Below are 5,826 nucleotides of genomic sequence, written 5' to 3' on the forward strand. Positions count from 1 at the left end.
GGCGACAGTTTTTCTAAGGGTTCAGACTGAGGATAAGGGTAGCGCCGGTCAAAACAATATTCACCCGATTGGAGTTGTGTGGTGCAGTGTTACTGGCCGAAACAATTGAAACTGTCGTTGAAAACCTTAGCCTTGCTCATTTGAAGGTGAATTTGTGGACGGATTCAACGATAGTTTTAGCTTTGATTCGAAAACCTCCGTGTTCGTGGTCAACATTTGTTGCCCACAGGATAACAAAGCTAGTAGACAAGGTAGGAAACAAAAATTGGCGCCACGTGGATTCGGCCTCAAACCCAGCGGATCTAACCAGCAGAGGACTCTCGGCGAGTGATCTAGTCAACAACTCCTTGTGGTGGCAAGGTCCTTCTTGGTTACAAGAAGACTATTCGAGGTGGCTAGCACAAGAATCGGACTTTGACACAACCATTGAAGGAAAAAGGGTGCATGTTCATGCAACAACAAAAGTAAAAGACTTTCACGACATTCTCGATCGATTTTCTGATTTGTCCCGGGCTTTGAGAGTTATATATTATATTATGAGATTCTATCAAAGAATCAATCCCAAAACGAAATCTTCCTTTAAAGCGGAGTCTCGTTCAATTTCGGCCAACGAAATTAAAACAACGACACAACGCTTAATAACAATTTGTCAAAAACAATATTACAGCGAAGAATATATAAGGTTAAAATCTGGAAAATCCATCGACGGAAAAAGTGAAATCCTGCTTCTTAACCCGTTCACCGACAAAGATGAGATTCTGAGGGCTGGTGGTCGTCTGAGCGCATCTTGCGATCTGTACTACAATGGACGTCATCCTATCATTCTTCCATATGGTTGTAGGTTGTCCCGTCTCTTTGTCTAGTTTATCCATAAAATTTCCGTGCACGGAGAAAACCAGCTGATGCTGCGACTCATCCGATCGCAGTATTGGATTCCCAGGGTGAAAAACTTGATACGGTCCGTCATATGCAAGGTCTGCACGATCCACAAGAAACGGTCGCAAACTCAACTTGTGGGAATCCTTCCCAAAGAACGCACAACTTTTTCCCATGCATTCACAAACACGGGGGTGGATTTCGCCGGCCCGTTCGACATCAAGTCCTACCGGGGCAGAGGATGTCGCATGTCAAAAGGCTAGGTGTGTATTTCCGTCTGCTTCTCGACGAAAGCCATTCACCTTGAAGCTACCAGCGACCTTAGCACCGCGTCCTTTCTAGTCGCTTTCGCAAGATTTGTTGCTAGACGAGGATGCCCAAAAAATGTTTACTCCGACAATGGTACTAACTTTGTCGGAGCCTCACGATCTTTACGAGCGGAATTTAAGGCATTTTTAGCTGAGGCACGCAATAGCACCCTCACTAAATACAGCCATCAAACCTTAGGGTGGCATTTCATACCCGCTGCGGCCCCTCACATGGGCGGTTTGTGGGAAGCTGGGGTGAAAAGTTTCAAAACCCACTTTAAAAAGGTTGCGTCCGACCACAAATATACTTTTGAAGAGTTCAGCACACTCTTATGCCGTATTGAGTCTTGTCTCAACTCACGACCACTAAGCCGCTCTTCAAACGAACCGTCTGACCTGGAGCCGCTTACCCCAGGTCATTTCCTAGTCGGCGGGCATCTTCTTGCCCCACCCGAAATCAATGTAAACGAAAGTCCTGCCTCAATCGTAAATCGATGGCAGAAACTGAAGGCCCTGCACCAGACATTCTGTAGGAGATGGAAAATGGAAGACCTCACCGAAATGCAGAAACGCATCAAGTGGAAACATCTAAAAACCAACTTAAAGCTAGGAGACCTTGTCGTCGTTAAAGAGGAAAACCTGTCACCAAACGAATGGAGATTGGGGAGAATAGTCAAGCTACACCCAGGTTCCGACAACCGAGTAAGAGTAGTCGACATCGAAACAGCTAAGGGAGAAATCAGAAGGCCAATTGCAAAATTGGTCCCACTTCCGCCCTACAATGAGAACAGCACAACCTCGCAGTAAACTTCTTACCTACTCTTCATTCCACTGCACAAAAGAAACCCATCTATTCCACTTCTCTTCACCTTGCATCATCCCAAATCTCAGAGCGCATGGTTAAACATGCGTACCTACCGGAAGTTCTCTCGTTATAGCATAAGCATCATTACAAACGGCGATTATATCAGTGAGATATATTAACACAAAAAAAGGTGATGGTTCTTACCCAGGAGCCCTGGGTCGATCTGGTAACACGGAACCGACCATCTGAGATCTTTTAACACATGATCAAAGTCATACGTTCAAAATTTATAGAGATGGCGAAATTTGTTCTAATTTTCTTAGTCCAAATTCACTGATTAGAACTGCAGTGTTTAAGAAGAGAGGAAATATGTACGCCCGTAATATATGTATGTATATATAGGTAGTATATGTATAGGTCCAGTATTTTCATACTTTCCTCGTAGTTATGCCTGTGTATATAAACCAAAGTTCCCGAAATCTTAATAAAATCTTTAATCATTTCGGTAGCGATATTTTGGTTTATCGCTTAACTTCAAAAAGGGTTATGTGCACTCGTGAAGAGGTTTCTGTACGAAAAGTAAAGAGGATTCTGACGCAATTCTTCACATAGCAGCATTATTTTCATTGCTTTACCTAGTTTCTTCCGAATTTGCGTAAAAAAAAAAACAAAAAAAAAAAAGCGAAGTGTTCACAGTTTATCCCATTTTAGAAAATTCGGCACAGAATCGGATGAGACCTTTCTTTACGAATTCCTTAAAATGTCTCTACAATTCAGAATACTCGAAAAAAAATGGTTTGCGGGGGTATGTATGCAAACGAAAATACAATAAATAACTACATAGGTGCGAATTCGCATGCTCGAGCAAAAATGAGCCAGCAGCAATCTTTACACAAGAATTACTAACATTTTTTATCATGCCATTTTTGATATAACAGCCACATTGTGGCTGCGTTTCTTTATACATTCCCGATAATCCCATTTCACTGCCGGAATAAACAGAATGCGTTTGAAATATACGTTAACATGTCATCAGGAACGTTCTAACGAATAAGTAGACAAAACAGTTTATTCCAAACGTTCAGAATGAGATAAGAAATGCAGCCTGTATATGACCATATGTATCTACCGGTAAATTACTTATACCCAAATTCATAAAAAATAAGGAACACTTTAACTTATTTTTCATGAACAAGGCCATTAGTAAACAACGAAATATGAAAACTTAGTTTTTTTAATTACTCACATTTATACGGCTTGGGATCGATGTGTGCCCGCTGATGATGTTGTTGTGTACTCGATCCTTTATGAGATTTGATGTGGTTAAGTAGTGGATTTTCCAAACCGTGAAGCGTTCATAGCTGCGAATCTGAAAATGTATTTATTGAGTTGTTTCCATATAATTTAAACACATCGATCTTAAGGAAGAATTCGACTCACTCGTAATGCAAACTATGTTTAACATGAAAAATTAGGTTACATATTAACTTACTGCTATTATACTCAAAATACATGACCAACAGCGTAATACCCATACCGGCCAAAATTACATATTTATCCTCGACAAAGCGTCGTTCTATTAACTTCATAGTGTGATTAGAAAGGCCTAATGTGTTGCCGATAGCGTGAATACGACGTTGGGCGCCCTTGAGAGTGTATCGTTGGTTAATTAAGCTGGACAGTATATTGCCTCCAGATGAAATCATTTTCATCTACACCTTGAGTAGCATTGTCTAGTTGCGTGTGATGGGGCAAAAATAGTCTGGGTTAAGACACGTTTCTGTTGCACCTGAATGGCTTGAAAAACGAATGGGTTCGGTCGATTTCTTGAAAGAAATCGCCTTTTCTTCTTCATTTAGTTTTTTTTGAAGGAAATATATTTCTGCAACACCAATTACAAGAGCACAAAATATTCCCATAACTAGACGTAATCCGAATACAAAACCTGTAGCCACGGAAAATATAAATTGCAAAACTGTTATCATTTGACTATTTATGGCTTTCACTTGATACGATATAGTATCTTTGGATACGTACTTAAGGCTTGAGTCTACATTTTTTGTCATGTTTTAAGTAGTCTTAATTTTGTGGGTGTTCGCGTAATCGCGGACAACGTGCCTCAAGCTCTGGGTTCCGTTCAATGATCGCATTATTTGGCAACACCAGAGCGTAATCTTCTAAAACATTGGGTAGAAAAACGTTTAAACCTTTATATTTACGTAGTTTTGCTAACCACAAAGCGAGCCACTGTAGATCAAATAAATGTAAATATTCGGACGAGTTGACAAGTTCGATGTCATTATCTTTAGAGTAATTTATCAATTTAGGTTTTGGTTTAGATACGTCAAATTTTGCGTCATCTTTGATGTGTCGCAGGAGTTTTAAATCGATTTTTTTGCAGTTTTATTGTTTCATCTGATTTAACTTCAATTTTGGAATTTCATGATTTATCTTCAAATTTGCTATTCATGTCAAGATAGTTTAGTTTTTTATTTTCTGATATTGCACTTGTTGTACAGTTGTAGATCTTTAAATACCTAAAAGTACTAAAATTTATCTAAAAGAAAGTGTAGATTAACAAGGCTGGTACGGTCATCTCTGAGTTTTAAATATGTTATTATTTACATTGTTTTCGATAGTAACTCCTTTAGATAATTATACCCTAAGAGGCATATTCGATTATTAACAGAGCTGATCTAATATTTTGGAAATTATTTACACGAACACATGTAAGCATAGAGCACGCGTAAGTGTGTGAGGCGCTTAAAGTTAAGAATGGATTCATTACTAAGCGCATGAGCCGCTAAGGCTCGATTTTCCATTTGTGCTAGTTTTTGTACACTTGAATTTGAATTTAACTATAACTTTAATATAACAGCGGCTCATTGTAGTAGCACCTGCACTGTACGTTCTTATATGTCTTTTACGCTGTGTGCCTCTTATCTAAAAATTCGTATTTTACAAAACGTACACCTTGAACTGCCTGAGCTGTGGCGTTTGTTAAATGGCAAGCAAAAAGCAGTTGGTTCTACCTGCCAGGCGAAACGCATAAACACGCACGAGTAGAGTGTTAGGGCAAGAGTCATCCTGCCGGAGATGAATTTCGGATCCCTTTTTAAAATCTGCAACTGCTGCAAGCGGAATTCCCCAATTAGCCACTGGCCCCCAAAAATGTGTGCTCATTAAATAATCACGAAACTCCTTGCTCTTAAGGCTGTTTACCAATCTGCCGACAAGGTTTTTATTAGGTGCCCGTTGTGTCATCTTTATGTTGTCTTTCTAGTCTGGTTTGATGGAATCACTTCACTGGCTGATCTCGCTGGACGTCTACGGACTTTTTCCGCAACACGCTATGTAAATGACAATGTCGAAACAGCTAGCGACAATTAAATTATTGATGTCACAACCATTCGCTTTTTAAAATTTTTGAAATGTGTTCGGGAATCTCGGTAATACTCTCCTTATTTTTGATCGTTAAGCTGCAACAATTTCAAAGAAGGTCGCACTCATACTCGGGTATCAGCGATACTATCTTTCGACATGCTTAAACCGAATACTGCAATTTTTATTTAGAAATGTTCAATTTGATTTGTAAATCGGAGTAAAGTTCATCAATCTCTTACGCTTTTTCCTCGGAAGAGTTCCTAATGCGTTCGTATTTGTGTTCAGAAGTCGACTTCGAAATTCTTTACCTTCTCGTCACGTTCCTCACGATCCCTTTTCCCCCGATTGGAGTTTGTTAAGCAACTCTTCTACACCAAGAAATACATCATTTACTTCTCGATGACGTTGTCCCAAATGTCTTGTGCTCAAAATAGCAGAGCGTCCAAACAAATC

The 5,826-nt window shown here is 39.7% G+C and overlaps 1 pseudogene; it reads right to left on the bottom strand.

Annotated features, from left to right (window-relative positions):
* Window positions 1–3,722: 3,722 nt before the first annotated feature.
* On the bottom strand, window positions 3,723–5,531 carry LOC118754150 (annotated as a pseudogene).
* Window positions 5,532–5,826: the final 295 nt, after the last annotated feature.

This window comes from Rhagoletis pomonella, unplaced genomic scaffold (assembly GCF_013731165.1).
Source record: "Rhagoletis pomonella isolate Grant_MI unplaced genomic scaffold, Rhpom_1.0 Rhpom_scaffold_03453, whole genome shotgun sequence".
NCBI lineage: Eukaryota > Metazoa > Arthropoda > Insecta > Diptera > Tephritidae > Rhagoletis > Rhagoletis pomonella.